The sequence below is a fragment of the Heterocephalus glaber genome, unplaced genomic scaffold (genome assembly GCF_053883595.1).
Source record: "Heterocephalus glaber isolate CG9 unplaced genomic scaffold, H.glaber_assembly_v1.0 deba00001673, whole genome shotgun sequence".
In the NCBI taxonomy this organism is placed as follows: domain Eukaryota; kingdom Metazoa; phylum Chordata; class Mammalia; order Rodentia; family Bathyergidae; genus Heterocephalus; species Heterocephalus glaber.
Genome location: NW_028258410.1, coordinates 2,110,007 through 2,128,200, shown reverse-complemented (window position 1 = coordinate 2,128,200; position 18,194 = coordinate 2,110,007). Strand labels below are relative to the sequence as shown.

At 40.3% G+C, this 18,194-nt stretch overlaps 1 long non-coding RNA gene across 1 annotated transcript; it reads left to right on the top strand.

Annotated features, from left to right (window-relative positions):
- The first annotated feature begins 1,416 nt into the window (after positions 1-1,416).
- LOC110348363 (uncharacterized) lies at positions 1,417-9,684 on the top strand. The gene is made up of 2 exons (XR_015445971.1): positions 1,417-2,199; positions 7,497-9,684. It is a non-coding gene; the product is annotated as an uncharacterized LOC110348363 (long non-coding RNA).
- Positions 9,685-18,194: the final 8,510 nt, after the last annotated feature.

The following is an 18,194-nucleotide window of genomic DNA, read 5'->3' as shown; positions in this document are numbered from 1 at the left end:
GTTCTCTCTCACTATCCCAAGAGTGGAGCTGGGATATGGAGGTGAGATCTGACCAGAGCAGTTTGTCTCTCAGAACTGAGACATAATTACTATTAATAAAAAATATATATATATATTAACATCTGAACACCAACCCTACTACTTTCACCAATAAAATTATTTGTGAAATACAAAAACTTTTATACAAATTCTCCCACATTTGAATGTTATGATTTGATTTGGAAGACCTAACATTTATCAAATTTCAGAAAAAATACTAATACTTTCTATTTATATTATATAGAAAAAATGACTCAGTAGTAGGTGACACTAAGTAATAGTGGTAGTAGTAGTAGTCAGTACTAGGTGACACTAAAACAAAATACTGTCTCAATGGAAATATAGCCATATTTTAATGTTGAACATAGGTTTCAAATAACTCAATATTTAAAAAAAACAATGAAAATTTTCTTCCAGGTCCTTTAGACAAAATCTCTCTCAAGATTACTGATAAAATTTAAATTCTATTTTATACTCAAATTTCAGATTTAGTTTCAAAGATAAAGCTCTAATGACAAAAAATCAAAATTAAATAGATGGTAAAAGGAAAGGAATAAAAGATTTGCTTTATGTTCACTTTATTTTTTAATGAAATCAGAGGAGAATAACATAAAATAGAGAAGCCTAAAGGGAAAGGGAAATTGAACTTGAAAAGTGGCTTTTGAAAGATGAAAACGAAGATCAAATTCCTGGAATATATGGGACTTGAGTCAGTCAGTCTACACATGCACACACACAAGTACATGCACACACAAACACACACACACACAAACTCCCCATACTGTTCCCCAGACTTATGCTTTGGAAGCTGGCTTAACAGTTTGCAGTTTTCAATATTCCAACAACAGTGGATTTGAGCATAAAATTTTGTAATAGCTACTGATTTTCTGAGGATAGTTCCACTTCAAACATGCTATAAAGATGCATATGTTTAGGGCACATGGCTTTCCTGAAGAAGTTCTGCCCAATCTTTTAGCAAAATAGTAGTGATATGAAGAGGAAATAAGGGTGGTTAAAATGTTGAAAGATATGGAAGGAGTTTTGATGATTGAAAATCATGTGTCACGTTAATTATAGAGTTCAGAAAATAGAGAGTTTCACATAAAAAGGACACAGCATCATGTGCTTCAGCTCTTATCTTGAAGCAATCATATCATTTATTACAATGCAGGGTGAGTGGTAAGGGGATAAATTGAATACAGCACAGGGTCAGCAGCTGTGTCAGATGAGAGCAAGGAATGCTGAGCATTAAAGATGCTCTTTCCTTGTCCTTCCTTAAAGCCAGAGAAACAGCACTAGTTTGTGGGGCATATGGCATCCTAGCATGTTTCTGCAGCAGTGAGCTGACCACTTAATAAATCAAAGAGACTGGGCAGGTGTGAGAATGCTGAGGGAGTGGGGAGAAAGACAGGGTAGGAGCAGAAGGGGAAGAGAGGGAAACAAAAGAAGAGAGAACTATGAATTAGTTTGAGAGAATGAGGGAGTTGGGAAGCAAAATACTGTAGAAGGGAAAAAACTTGGTAGGAAAAGATACACTGTTTCATTTGGAACAGAATATAAGGAGAATATTTTCATTTTCTCTGCCACCCCCACCACACACACCCAAGAGAGTGAGCAAGAATGGACAGAGCATGTCCAGAAAAAGAACATTCATACCTGACTGTGGAAGGCGGTGTTAGCTATGAAGATTCCATTTTAACTTTGCCCTCCACCATAAAGGACAAGATATCAGCTCTGGGAATACTCTGTCCCTGCCAAGCCAAATGCTTATCTTTAAAGATTGTCCTGTGCCATGATGAATGTTCTTTTACCCAGAGATATAAAGAACTAAAAGAACAGGGAAATTCTAGAGAATGGGGAAATTCCTAAGAAAAGAGAAGTGGGCGTTTCTGTATCAAGGCCAGGACTGAAAATAGCCACAGCCTGTTCAGTGTATAAAAGATCCGGAAAAAATGAACTTGCACTCTCAGTCTCTCTGGGAGCCCTCCCGAGTCTATCTCTGTGTCTTTCTTTTTCTTCATCCTCACTCCCCCATTCAGGTGCTGTTTGACAAGTGATGGCGGGCTCCGTCATGGGTGGTGCCCGAACAGGGACCTGAATACGGGGGACCAAAGTGAAGGACACCGTGGACTGTGAGCTCAGATAAGTAATTCAAGGGCGGTGAGTACACTAGGGAGTAATAAGATGGGCAAAGGTAATAGCCGAATGCTTTTTGTACATATGCTTAAAAATATGCTCCATGCTCGTGGAACAAAGGTAGGGCACCAGCAGTTATGTAACTTTTTAGAGTTTGTAGAAAAAGTTTGTCCTTGGTTTCCTGAAGAAGGCACAGTAGATTGAGAAGTATGGAATAAGGTGGGAAAGCAACTTCAGGACTATTATGATGGTCATGGACCCACTAAAGTCCCTATAGATACTTTTAGCTTATGGGCTTTAATTAGAGATAGTTTAGACCCTCAGCATGAGAGAGAGAGGGTTAAAGGGCCCTCCTCAAGTCCTTCCTTGGAGGAATCTGATAAGGCTGATGTTCCAGAGGCTGTCCCTCCTCCTCCAGCAGAAAGTGAAACTAAGCCATCACCCCCCCTCCTCCAGCCGGCCTGTGCTGAGGTGGAGCCCGCATTAAAAGGAAGCCCTTCCCCAGATGAGGGTCCCTTGGACCCGGGAGATGCTGATGATTTGGAAGAAGAGGCTGCTAGGTATAACAATGAGGATCCCCCCCCCCCCGTCGTAGCCGTGGCCAGAAAACCCAAAAAATTCAAAAGGTCAACAAATGAAGATATGACTGAAAAGATTTCTAGGTTGGAAAAGACATTGGAGTCTCTTTGCCAGCAGTGACAGACAGGCTTAAAGGTGGAAGAGAAAGACCAACAGACCCAGGGAGAGGGAGAAATGATTCCTAGTGTAGTTGCTGGTCTTGATCCCCCACCAGATTCAGGTCCAAAATTAAAATTAAAAACAACACCCCTGATATCCATGGTCAAACATCCCCCGGGACTCAGGCCCTTGTCTGTCAACTCCCAAACTCTGTTGCCATTGCAAGCTGCCTTGTTGCATGTGGCAGACCAGGGGGAAGACCCTCAGGGTTTTCATCTGGCTTGCCCTGTGTTCGAGGAAACCGATGCTCAGGGTAATATGGTCAGGGTGCATCAGCCTATCCCCTTCAAACAGTTAAAAGAATTAAAAATGGCATGTGCACAGTATGGTCCTACTGCACCTTTTCCTCAGGCCATGTTAGAATCGCTGAGTACAGATGCACTGCCTCCAGGCGATTGGAAACAGCTTGCTAAGGCATGCTTGTCTGGGGGAGATTTTCTTCTTTGGAAGTCTGAATTTTCTGAACAATGCCAAAAGACAGCTGAGATAAATCGAGCCAACAGAAATAATATTGATTATGATATGTTGGCAGGAGAGGGACAATACATAGATCTTGCCAATCAATTGATGTTCCCTGCCAGGGTCTATGCCCAAGTTAATACTGCTGTCAAACGAGCTTGGCATAAACTGCCTTCTACAGGAAGGCAAACAGAAGATTTGTCAAAAATTAGACAAGGATCTGACTAAACTTTTCAAGATTTTGTGGCTAGGCTAATGCAAAAGGCAGGTAGATTATTGGGGAATTCCGCTGCAGGGTTATTGCTGGTCAAACAACTAGCTTCTGAAAATGCCAATACCGCCTGTCAGGCCACCCTAAGACCATTTAGAAAAAAGCGCACCATTTCAGACTATATTAGAATGTGTGCTGACATTGGGCCTGCTTATACTCAGGGCCTTGCCATGGCAGCGGCTTTGCAAGGAAAAACCGTTAAAGAAGTGTTGTTCCAACAACAAAAGAAGAATCCCAAAGGCAGGGTTCTGGGTCTGCCAGGGAGCTGTTTTGGATGTGGTCAAATAGGCCATCAGGTGCAACAATGTCCCAATAAGACCCCTCCAGTTAATTCAAACAATGCAGAAAAAGGAAATGGGCCTGGATTGTGTCCCAGATGCAAAAGAGGCAATCATTGGGCTAATAAATGTAAATCCAAAAAAGATGCCATGGGAAATATTCTCCAGCAGGGAAACGGGAGAAGGGGCCTGCCCCAGGCCCGGTGACAATGTTATGGGGCACTTCAGACATTCGTTCCCCAGCAAGAAAATCTGTTCAGGATCACTTCAGAGCAACCGCAGGCAGTGCCAGACTGGACCTCAGTCCCTCCACCTTCACAGTATGAACCCCAGAGATGGGAATGCAAGCCCTTCCAACTGGGATATATGGGCCCCTGCCATCTGGGGCTGTAGGGCTACTGTTGGGATGAAGTAGTGCTACTATGAAGAGTATTCTGATTGCTCCAGGGCTAATAGATGGGGATTTTAGTGGAGAAATCAAAATCATGACCCACTTGCCTACCGGGATTTCTGTGATACAAGCAGGGCAACGTATAGCACAGTTGCTGCTGCTTCCGCAGATACCAACAAAAAATCCAGCAATAAGGAAAAAAAGAGGAGATGCTGGATTCAGCTCTTCCGATGCTTATTGGGTACAGCCCATAGGAGCCCATTGGCCTGAGCTCACCTTGACCATTAATGGAAAAAATTTTCAGGGCTTGTTAGATACTGGAGCTGATGTTTCCATTCTAACTGCCGATCAATGGCCCATGGCATGGCCTAAACAATCAACCATGACCCAGTTACAGGGAATAGGTCAAAGCCAAAGTGCTGAACAGAGTAGTGATGTGTTGTTTTGGAAAGATGCTGAAGGTCATCAGGGTAGATTCCAACCGTACATTGTGCCGGGGCTGCCAGTTAATCTGTGGGGCCGAGATGTTATGAAAGAAATGGGGGCATATTTGTATAGTCCTAGTGAACAGGTCAACCACCAAATGTTTGAGCAAGGACTCTTACCTAATCAAGGCTTGGGAATTACAGGTCAAGGAATACAAAAACCTTTAATGCTGAGCCAACGGCCTTCAAAAACAGGTTTAGGGTATTTTTAAAAGAGGCCACCGGTCAGCCTGTACTCCATGCGGATCTCATCACTTGGGAAAGTGAGGAAACCGTGTGGGTGAATCAGTGGCCTCTCTCTGGAGAAAAAATTATAGCTGCTGAGCAGTTAGTACAGGAACAGCTTGATAGCAGACATATAGCTCCTTCTAATTCTCCTTGGAACTCTCCTATCTTCGTAATTAAGAAAAAATCAGGAAAATGGAGATTATTACAAGATCTCAGAAAAGTCAATCAAACTATGGAAGTGATGGGAGCCTTGCAACCAGGGCTGCCTATACCTTCAGCTATACCTAGAAATACCTATAAAATCATTGTAGATTTAAAAGATTGTTTTTATACTATACTGCTTGCCCCTGAAGATTGTAAAAGATTTGCTTTTAGTGTACCTTCAACAAATTTTAGAGAGCCTATGAAAAGATACCATTGGAAGGTACTGCCTCAGGGTATGGCTAATAGTCCTACTTTATCCCAAAAATTTGTAGCTCGAGCAATAAATATGGTTAGGCAAACATATCCCCAAATCTATATTGTTCATTATATGGATGATATACTTTTAGCCCATAAACAAGAAAGCTTCTTATTAATAGCCTATGCTCATTTACAACAAGCTTTGAAGGACCACGGATTGATGATTGCACCGGAAAAGGTTCAGACTGAGCCACCATATTCCTATTTAGGACATAAGTTATATCCCAAATCTATATTACCTCAAAAAGTTTGAATTAGAAAAGACAATTTACATACATTAAATGCTTTTCAAAAATTGCTAGGAGATATTAATTTGCTTAGACCATATTTACATGTTCCCACTGGAGAATTGAAGGCTCTATTTTATATTCTTAAGGGGGATTCTGATCCCACATCAGTTAGACAATTGCCCAATGAGGGCCTAATGGCCTTGTCAAAAATAGAACAAGCAATAGAATGACAACAAGTCCAATATATAGATTATACACGAGGGTGGGCTGCATATGTTTTGGCAACAACACATACCCCCACTGCCGTCTTATGGCAAGATGGTCCCTTGCTTTGCTTACATTCGCCTGTTTCTCCAGCCAGAGTGTTGACTCCCTATCATGAATCTGTGGCATGCCTAGTTCATATGGCACGGGAAGAATCTCAAAAATATTTTGGAGCGGAGCCTTCCTTAATTGGAGTCCCGTTTACCAAACAGCAGCTAGATTGGCTATTCCAAAATGTAGATATGTGGGCCATTGTTTTTGTACATTACCCTGGTTGTATAGATAATCATATCCCCATGGATAAATTATTGCAATTTGTCAATGTTCATGCTTTAGTGTTTCCCCAAATTATAAAACAAAAACCCATAAAAAATGCTCAGTTAGTTTTCACTGATGGGTCTTCCAATGGTGTTGCGTCATATGTTATTCAAGGAAAGCCAGAAAGTGTTTATACCACCCCTGCCTCCGCTCAGATTGCTGAGCTTCGTACCGTCGCTATGGTATTTAAACTTTTGGCCCATTATTCTTTCAATTTTGATACAGACAGTCATTATATTGTTAAAGCTTTACAGGTGCTTGAAACAGTTGCTTATATTTATGCTGCCAATAATCAAATACAGGAGCTCTTTGCTCAGATACAACGGTGCATACATGCCCGGACCTGTCCTTGTTATGTGGGTCACATTAGGGCTCATTCTGGGCTTCCTGGACCCCTGGCAAAGGGAAATGATCTTGCAGATCAGGCTACACGGCTGATAGCTTTCAGTCAATTGGAATTAGCTCAGCAGTCTCATGCTCTACATCATCAAAATAGTCACAGCTTAAAAAAAACAACTCCATATAACTTGAGAAGCCGCTCAACAAATAGTTAAGCAATGTTCTGCCTGTCCTATACATCATTCTGTCCCTCATTATGGGGTAAATCCCCGAGGCCTTAAACCCAATCAGTTATGGCAAATGAATGTTACCCATATTGCCGAATTTGGAAAACAAAAGTATGTACATGTAAGTATTGACACCTTTTTGAGATTTATCATGGCCACTGCTCAAACTGGAGGAGCCACAAAACATGTAGTAGCCCATTGCTTAACATGCTTTGCCACAATTGGGGTCCCTATTGTTCTCAAAATTGATAATGGTACAGGATATACCAGTAAAGTTTTTCAAATCTTTTGTACGCAAATGGGTATCACCCATAAGACAGGTATTCCTTATAACCCACAAGGCCAAGGGATTGTAGAAAGAGCCCATGGTGCTCTAAAAAATCAATTACACAAAATAAAAAAGGGGGAGTTATACCCTTTATCCCCACAGAATTATTTACATCATGCTCTCTTCATCTTGAACTTTCTGATTGTGGATGCTCATGGAATGACCGCAGCAGAATGGCTGTGGCATCCTAAAACTAAATCATCATATGCTCAAGTGAGGTGGAAAGATCCCCTCACGGGTGTATGGAGTGGCCCTGACCCGGTATTGACATGGGGACAAGGGCATGTTTGTGTTTTCCTGCAGGACGCTGAAGGTGCCAGGTGGCTGCCTGAAAGATTGGTCCATTTTGTGGGAAATTCTCCTGCCCTCAGGATGATCCCGACAACTGTCCTGCTGATAAATATGATGATGATGCTTAATGGGGAAGTTTATTGGACTTATGTACCTGATCCACCTGTTGTGCATCCAATGAGCTGGAAAAGTGGAGAAGTAATGGTATGGGTGAACAATACCAGGCTGTTGGATGAGCCGGCGGCCCCTGACAAGAACAAGGCCTGATAGGTTAAACTATATGGGATCAGGAACTGGAACCCCCATATGTTTTTCCAAAAGCAACAAGACTGGTTGTATAAGACTGAGTGCTCACACCCTGACAGGAAAGCAGGTAGATCAATGCAAAGGCAGGATCACCGGAGTCCGTCTACATCTACCTGTGGGTATGGAGACCACTGGTGTAGTGCCTCAGACTTTTCCACCTTGTGGGAGGAGAGAATGCTCCAATAAGACTATTCCATGGAAGAGATGTGCGGCGGATGCCCCTGTGAGATATAATATTACTGGATTTGATACTTATGTTTTGGATTGGTCTGAATCTCGGGATCATGCCTCTACTCCAATGTATAATTCTCCCTGTCCTAGTCCCCCATCATTCAGTGAAATGGTGTTTTCTGCAGGGTTATGGTGGAGTGACAAAGGATATGCTCAAACATATATTTGGAAATTGGCTGCAGCTTTGGATGAGGTTAAGGCCCAACCCGAAAATTCTCATCATCCCAAAGGAAATGTCACTGCATGTGTTATGTGCTCTTATGTGTTGCTCAAAGGAAATGTTACTATTGTAAAGGGTAATGATTATTATAATGTTACTTGCATTAATTGTCAAATAAGAAATTGTATCACCCGGACAGAAAATCAGGTGATGGTTTTGCAGCAGCCAGCATTTGTTATGATGCCAGTTAATGTTATGGAGGCATGGTATGCAGATCAGGGATTACAGGTGTTTGAAGAAATTAATAAGGCTCTAAGTAGACAAAAAAAGAGTAGTAGGGTTAATTATTGCTGGAGTAATTGCACTTATATCCCTTATAGCCACTGCCGTTACCACCGCCATTGCCCTCTCTCAATCTATACTAAATGCACATTATGTTAATGAGCTGTCAAAAAATGTTACTATGGCATTAAAAACACAGGAGGATATAGATCTTAGAACAAAAGTTAGATGCCTTATATTCTATTGTTACTTATTTCGGGAATGAAATACAAGGACTTAAAATTAGAAGTAGGCTGAAATGTCATGCTGATTATCAATGGATTTGTGTTACTAGTAAAATATATAATGATACAGGTTATGAGTGGGATAGGATTAGGAAACATCTGCAAGGGGTCTGGCACAGTGCGAATGTGTCCTTGGATTTAATACAGCTTCATAAGGAAATTATGGATCTCCAAAATGTAGAGCCCCTAAAATTTGATGCAGCCCAGGCTGCACAGGATTTTATTGAACAAATTAGAAAAGTTCTGCCATCTGCATCTTCATTTACATGGCTACTCATTTCTGTAGTAATCATTGGAGGAGGGTTACTTCTTGGATGCATGATCCTTCCAGTGCTACTGCGGGTGTTTGTGCATTCTTTAATGAGGATGGCTGGAAGTATCCATGGTCTACAATTATATGCTGCACCGCCTAGGCCCATGGTGTAATCCCCTGCAGAGGCTGGTAGTCAATGACGGGTAAGAGAAGTACAGGAAATCACCAACCTAAGACAGAGAAAGAGTACTGTGACACTCTTGACTCCATGACGGGTAAGGGATTTCTTTGTATTCCTCGCCTAAGACATGCACAGTCTATCTGCATGATCAAGGGAACTTGACATATAAAAAAGGGGGAGATGTGGAAGGCAGTGTTAGCTATGAAGATTCCATTTTAACTTTGCCCTCCACCGTAAAGGACAAGATATACTCTGTCCCTGCCAAGCCAAATGCTTATCTTTAAAGATTGTCCTGTTCCATGATGAATGTTCTTTTACCCAGAGATATAAAGAACTAAAAGAACAGGGAAATTCTAGAGAATTGGTAAATTCCTAAGAAAAGAGAAGTGGGCGTTTCTGTGTCAAGGCCAGGACTAAAAATAGCCACAGCCTATTCAGTGTATAAAAGATCCAGAAAAAATAAACTTGTGCTCTCAGTCTCTCTGGGAGCCCTCCTGACTCTATCTCTGTGTCTTTCTTTTTCTTCATCCTCACTCCCCCATTCAGGTGCTGTTTGACAAGTGACGGCAGGCTCTGTCACCTGATGTTCATAGAAATCATGCATTGCAGTGCAGGTGATTTTCTGAGCAGTAAATTAATGACTTTGGGGGACAGCGAAGGGGAGTGTGGCTCCTGCCCTGTGTCTCTGGCAGCTCCTTTGTCCAGGAATGGCAGGCCCTTTAAGCACAAATAAGCCAAACATGCAGGACTATCCCCAGGAAGATTCACAGCAGCTGTGCAACTGGCTTCCTCTGATCCCAGGCCCTGGAGAGCAGATGGGCACTCAGGGTTGCAGGCTACTCCTACATTCTTTCTTCCAGTGAGACCCAGAGGAGAGCTCTGCGGTTCCTTAGAATAAACCTCAAGCAGCCCTCTCTCCCTATGCCCTGTGCCTGGGACTGGAATCCATGTGTTCACGATGCAGCACCTAAAAGGTTGCATCCACATGACCTTTGAGTGTAGCAATCTCAGCTCAATTTCAGCTGGGAGGGACCCTAAGAGACACATCACTGTGACTTAGGGTCTCCCAATGGATTTAGTTGAAGTCCTTGGACCGACACTTCCTAGGACATTGATTCTCCCCAGGATTTCAGTCAGCCTCGGTAAGCACAGCTTCCCTTCATGTTGGCACTGTGTCCCAGATGACTGTGTAGGTATTTCCCCTGAGAAATGCAGGCCCAACTTCCATGGTGCCCTTTTGGGTGTGAGAAACTCCCTCACTAGCTCCCCAAGAATCCTGGCTCCACTTGGGTGGAAGCTACATCCAATGGACACTCAGCATGGGCTTCTCCAGCTCTGGGATAAGATGGTGTTTATTTTTAGAGCCCGATCCTATAATGTTCTCCTTATATTCTAGTAACAAACCCACAAAGCCCCCCCTCACTGCTCATAATTTTGCTTCAAGTTATTGAAGATACCATGGATCATGCACTCTCCACATTGCCTGTTTCTAGAACCCTCTTGTTGAAACCTCTCATTTGTCATGGTGTTGATGCTCAGTTACACTTTCTTCCTTTTCTTTCCCTGGTAACCTTGTGGTGTTTCTTATAAACCTTGTGCAGTTAGGGACCCGCAGATCATCATCACAGGAACTTCAGCAACAGTTTACCAGTTTCCTACAAACCTGCAGGGATTTGAATGGGGCAGACCCAGGTCCATGTACACCACATTTCCACAGCAATGTTGCACATGGAGCAATGAAGATGGCACATTTGTCCATCTTTAAGTCTTTAAGAAATTGTGTCAGCAATGTTTTATAGTTTCCATATTTTTGATAAATTCATAATGAAATATATCAATTTTTATCCAAATCTGTATTAATCTCTCCAGCTGTGAGAATGAAACACCATAGACTGGGAAGTTTTCACAACTGAAACTCAATTCCTTACAATTCTGGAACAAGATGACCAGGATCAAGGTGTGAGCAGGGTTAGGGCTCCAGTGCATTCAGTCCCCAGCTGTGCTGGCCCATCTTGGTGCTTCTCCCCATGGTCATTTGCATGGGTGCAGGTGTGTGCCTGCATGTGCATGCATGTTTAGGTGGGTGTGTGCATCCTCGTGTGTGTTTGTGTATGTGTGTGTGCATGACCATTGGTCTCTCTACCTGTTGTGACCACCTGGCCATATGGGGCACCAGTAAGCCTGGCTGACAGCCACCCCATCTTTACTGAGTTACCTCATTACAAGGACTGGCTCCAACCACAGTACCATCACATGAGATGCCAATGATGAGAATCTCAATATTTGGATGAGATGAACCCAGAAGATAATATAAATGATATTGTTATGCATTTCATTTCCATTTATTTTTCATAACCATACAAAACCATATTTTGTCATGCAGCATTTTAAACCAATACACTAGCTCTCATAGGTGTTTTTCAGACTTTTAAAATGTTTAAAAAATTTTAAGGGCCTGGATGTCAGAGGTCAGTGGAAAATGCTTGTCTACTGTGCATGAGCCCCAGGTTTGACACCCACCAGCTTAAAGAAATGATTGAGTGAATTTATTTTAATGTATATATATATATATATATATATTATATATTTTTTTTTCTTACAAATTTACTTCTTCATCCACTATGCCTCTTTGTTCTTCTGTTCTTTAATTAATGAGGGCTAAAAATACAGGGTAAGACAATAATTCTTTTTTTCTTTAGATCTATAGCATAAAGCATTCTGGTATTCAACATCAAGGATAATACTAGCTCTAGGATTTTGGCGAATTACTGGGCTGGTTGATTTTAGTTTTCTTCCTGCATTCTTTAATAATTCCTTTTGAGTTTTAGTTAACAGAGATCTTATATAAAATGATGAGAGGAAATCTGGTTGCAGTAGAGCAAAGAAGGAAGCTTGCAAATCATTTACGCTCTGAAGAAAGAATCAATTTTCACAGGGAGGAGCGAGGAAGCCTGGAAAGAACCTTCCATGGAAGTGTACGCTGGGGAAGCAGGCTAGTGGAATAGGAGGAGGCTTTGGTGTTTGGAGAGCTTGCGAAGGAGGAAGTGCTCTACAATCTAATTCTTTTTTCAGGTTTCTTGCTTTTATGTTTTTAGTTGTTTTATTTCATTTTCCTTGTTTTAATAGATATCTTTTTTTAGTTAAACAAGTTGCTCTCACTAGCAGATTACTGAAGACTTTTTTCAAATGTTTGTTGAATCTTCCAAGTTTGTTTTCTATGTCAGAGGTAATGGCATGCATTTGCTTTTCATCTTTAGCTTCTTTGTAAGAAGACTGGTTGTTAAATCTTGGAAATCATAGCTAAAATCTGATCACTTGGAACAGAAGTAAAAGAAAGAATTAATGGCTAGGGCCTGAAATCTGATGAATTTCTGCATGCAGTCTGGATGGGGATAGGGAAACACTCAGAGGGCTGCAAAAGGAGAAACACCTGGAACAGTCATGGGGCAGAACACCAGAAAAATAGCTGCTACAGTTCTATAAGGTAAGGGTAAGACTCAAGGGAAAAAATGCTCTTGGGTTTGCCAGAAGAGTAGAAAATTAAAAATGATGAATTCTTTCCAGCTTTTTCTCCTAACCACAAAACTTCTCTTTGAGGAAAAGAGCACTGGAGAGGTATCACATTTGTAGAGGGCTGTTCCCACTCCAGTCTTGCCTAGCACTGCTGCCCACCTAGGGGGAAAGGAGCCATTCCATGGGAGATGCAGCAGGGAGGGTCTCACCAGACAGCCATGTCAGAGGACAGAGTGGAATGGGTGGAAAGAGCATAAGCTCACATTCTCCCTGTCCCCACAGGGCTGCAGGAAAAGATAGTGAGCTGTGACAGGCCAGGTACAGACACAGCTCTCAGTCACTAGGAGACAGGAGGCCAGGAGCGGAAACACAAACAAGGATTTACTGGGATCAGAGGCCTCAGATGCTTGTATCTCCTGCAAATAATAAGCATAGATACTTTCCTGTACAGATTAGCATCAGGCTTCACACCCGGTGCATACCAATCTCATATTCTGTTACCTAATGTCACAGGTCTAGTGATAAATAAAAATGTACCATCAGATCGAGAAATGGACACAATCTCCAGGGCCAGTTAAGGTTCTACAGCAGACTCCATCGTGGCATAGATATTGGAGCTGCCAGAAAGTTAATTTAAAAGAACTAAAGTTAATACATTAACTGTTGCATAAGGAATAGTACACAACAAGCAGCAATAGGTAAGCAATTTTAAGAAGAGATGGTAACTTTGAGAATTCAAAGAAACAGAAATCTCTGACAATCTAAACGTTATTTAAGATGAATAGGGAAAATAAATAGCTCAGTGGATCAGGAGTAGGAGGGAGGGTAAATACAGGAGCACATGGAATGTTAGGGCAGGGAAACTTCTCTGTTATTTTCTAATCATGAATACAGGACATCAAGGATTTGTCAATAGTGAAAATGGCCATACTTCCAAAACTATTATATAGGTTTAATGCAATGCTGATTGAAATTCTAACAATATATTTCACAGAACTAGAGAAAACAATAAAAAAAAATACATTTAGCCAGAAGAGACCTAGAATAGTAAAAGCAATTTTAGGCAACAGAGATATGGCTGGGGGTATTACAATCCCCAACTTGAAACTATATTACAAAGCTACTGTGATAAAAACAGCATGGTACTGGCAAAGAAACAGACCCAAGGATCAGTGGAATAGATTAGAAGATGCAGAAATGACTACAGATATGTTCAGACACCTCATTTTTGACAAAGGAGCCAACTGTTCCCATTGGAGGAAAGATAGCCTATTTTATAAATGGTGTTGGAAAAACTGGATTTCTACCTGCCAAACATTAAAAGGAAACCCATATTTATCACCATACACTAAATTATGATTGAAGTGGATTAAAGATTTAAATATTAAGACAGAAACACTAAATTTTCTGGAAGATAAGTTAGGTAGAACTCTGGAAGATGTTTGTATAGGAAAAGATTTTATGAACAAAACCTCAGTGCCACGGGAACTTGCACAAAGAATCAACAACTGGGATCTTATCTTATTAAAAAGCTTCTGCACTGCAAGAGAAACCACTGACAGAGCTGACAGACAACTATATTATGGGAAAAAAATTTTAGCAGCTGTACCTCAGACAAAGGACTACTATCTGGGTATTTTCCCAAAAGAATTAAAGGAATCATACCACAGCAATATATGTGCACCCATGTTCATAGTGGTGCAGTTTGTTATAGCTAAAGCTTGGAAGCAGCCCAAGTTCCCATCAATTGGAAACTGGATAAAGAAGATGTGGGTTTTTTAATAAAGTGCAGTACTTCTCAGCCATAAAGAATGAAAACTTAGAATCACTTATAGCTAAATGGATACATATAGAGGCCATACTCTTAAGTGAAATAAATAGGACACACATGTGCAAATATCAAATAGTTTCACTAGTGTGAGAAACTGATAGTGCAAACAAGGGTTAAAATAATTAAAACGAATAATTGATAATTTGAAATAGGAAAAAAGGTCCAAAGATGAATGGGTGAAGGGAGGGGAAGGGGAAAGGAAAGGAGGGACAGGAAAAACTATGAGGAAAGAAAAAATAAATGGAAATGATGTCTGTGTAAATAGGGAAGGGTGCACAGGTAATGGGGAAAAAATAAGAACCAAGATATATCATGTACAGGTACAAACACCTAATGATAAATGTAAACAAATTGTATACCTAAAATGTGCCAATAAAAGAATAAAAAAAAATTGTGGTAGTCATCAGAAGGGGACAGGAATGTATGTATTAGACATTGAAAATGCAACTTACAAAACCAAACAAAAGCAACTGTGCACTGAAATTATTTTGTTCAGCTAAAACACAACTGAAGAAGGAAACAAAGGTAAAAAATTTATTAGATAACAAAATATGCACACATGTTAATGGCAGACCTGAGCTGCAAAAAAACACCAAAGGAATTGAGACAGAATGCAATTATTCAAAACATTAAACTTCAACATTTCTCTCATACTAAAACCTCAAGGAAAAATATTAGGAATAGTCAAAAATGTGTTGTTGTGGTTAATTTTATACATCGACCTGAGTGGGTGAAGGTGTGCCGGGTACCTGATGAAACAGTATGTCTGCGTGTGTCTTTGAAGCTGCTGTCAGAGAGCAGCTCATGGGCAGGAGGCTCAGTGAAGAAAACAGCTCTCTGCAGTGTGGACAGCATCAGCCAGTGCACCAGGGCTGACAAGGAACCAAAGAGGGATGAAGAATGAATGTGCTTTCTCCTTTAGTGGGGACAGCCAGTTCTCCAGCCCTGTCAGCCAAGGGCCAGAGTCTCAGATTATAAGTTAGACTTAAATTACACTGTAATAATTTTTGGCTTCTCTAGAGCCTGACCAAAATATTTGTAAAGGCCAAAGAATATTTGTATGTGTGTGTTTGAACTATTCTCCTCTTTATAAACCATAACTCTACTTAAAAACTAAGGTTATAGTACTGATGATGAGTTTATTATAATGAGTATACAAGCAACATATATGACAATTGCAACATAATAAATGGAAATTATATGATTGTACAGACTGTAGGATTATGTTCTCTATACTCCCATTTGTACCTGTAATCTCCCATGGAGTAGAAATCAAGCTTTCTAAATTTTAACACTTTTGGGGGACTATGTAAGAGATAAATGGCATTATGCTAACTATATTTCTTACACCAAAAATTATTTTGAAAGAACCTAGCTAAAATAATTTAGCTAACTTGATTAAAATTTATTAGAGGACAAAACAAATAAAAAGAATTTGAAAAATTCTTATAGCTCTAATTTAAAAGTAGTTTTATTTTTGTTTCTCTCCAGTGGGGAATTTTAAAAAATGACCTTTATAATTTGTTTCACTCTTCATGTCATTGAGCTTTGGTTTTGCATAGCAAAGTTCCTCTGAGGATTATCTGCATTTACACCACCAAGCTGAATGACCAAATGCACATAGTGAACTTCTCTTGGGACCCTCTCAGTCAAAGTCATCAAGAAAAGAAAGTTATTAGGGATATTTGAGAGGGGGAAATCTTCATAATGTCATTTTAAATAAACTGCCCAAATTATAAGTTTTTGCTTACAATTCTAGATTGTATAATTCTATGATAAAAGGAATTAAGGGAATATTTAATCAGTTTACTGTAGTATGGGTAAATATCTGAGCCATGTCCTTCATGGTGTTGTTTCAGAATGATTTCTGTGGCCAGAAAATCTGTCTATAGAAAACAACAGTGATTAAAATGCTAATGGTCTTGAGAAATAACCACTTAATAAGGCTATTCAGACCTTTTCCTTTGGGGGATCATGGGTATTAGGGAAATGCCTTTACAAAGATCTGCTAGGAACCTTGTACCTACTGAGGTTTTCAAGTGATGCAAGGATTGAAATTTACAAACGATAAAGGACTTTCCTGTTTGCTTTACTTTGCATCCTTCCCTATGAAATCACCACAGCTTAGCAGTAATCATTATGTCTTACCAAAAGCCTAGAGGTGTGCCTGCACGCCATGAAGACTCACTCCAACTCACATTCAAGTCAAAATATTTCCACTCCAGAAGACCTGTTGGAATCATTTCCTAAAAATACATTTGACAAGTAAGCCTTTGTTTGGGTGATTGAAAAACTGGAATTATTTTAAGGTATGCATTTGAAATGTCTTTGGAGAAAATGTTAAAACGCTCCATTTCAAAAGAGACTATTTAAATTTCTTGTAGAGTAAGGAACTTTAGGAAAGAGCCAAAAATCAATTTTAACAGCTGATTTCTCTGGTTTTGTTCTGTTGTCTGCACCATGTTTATTTGACCAGACTCTCTTTTGGAATGGGCTGACCCACAGGCTTCTCTCCTCACTCAGCCACTACAGCTCTCCAGAATCACCACTACCTGCTTCTCTGAAAATAACCCAGGAGCCCACAACCTTCACTGATTTTGAGCTGTGTTTCCTAAGTCATCCTCTACACAGCTCTTCTCTGTGAGCTCTTTCTCTGCATTTTAGTATCAGCACCTGGGTCACCCAGGTGAATGCCCTTCCCCACACTTAGTCTCCAGAGTAACACCTTTTCCTACCTTAACACCTGACACTACATCAGATTTTTTCCTTATTTGATTTTTCATTTGTTCTTCTTTTTATGCCTCCTCCAATGAAGAGCATGCTCCCTGTCAAAACATATTGTGTCTATCATCTAGTTCATTTCTGAAGCAAATGGGACACCTTATTATGCTTTGAATAAAGAATAAATGACTGCACTAGTTACCAATAGTCTATGCAAATTTTCTAAACACAGAAAGAACATATCTGATAGCATTAAAAAGTGAATTACAAAAAGCACAACATCAGGGGAAATTAATCAGCAAAAGGAGAAATATATTCTGTTGCAGTCACCTTTGACAAACAAATCAAACACCACAAAGCCTCATACCAAGGCTGTAGTACACATGTGAGATCCAAAGGACACGAACTGTGTGGAAAAACTCATTTTTCTGCTCCTGGTCTTCTTCAATATATTTGGATCACATGAGCTGAAGATGATACAGACATTGAACAGCAAAGCTTCCCTTACATCCTGTTGCTTACATTCATAAGGACAGAGGAAGTCATTTTCCTGTGTTGCACTACTTAATATATGGGAATGTGTGAGTTCATGATCATAGCAGCACATGAGAGCACATGTTTTGCTTCTCTACATAATGTTGGGGATAGTAACCAATTCTAAATATTTGAGACTTTAGACTGTTTTCTGGCAGAAAACGGTATGTTATGAAACATGGTTCAGTAATAATTGGACACAAACACACAGTAAGTTGGGAGAATTTTTGTGTTTAGAGAAGTTTTATTCATCCTGCAACAAGATTAAGTTGAGGCTACAGCATGGGCTGAACTCTTATAATGACTAGTTGGTGCCATTTTATTTGTCTGTATTTTGTGTATTTATTTCTTCTTAATTGTAATATATGGGTAGTGTGCTGTTTCATACCTGTGTACATTATGTAATGATCATAT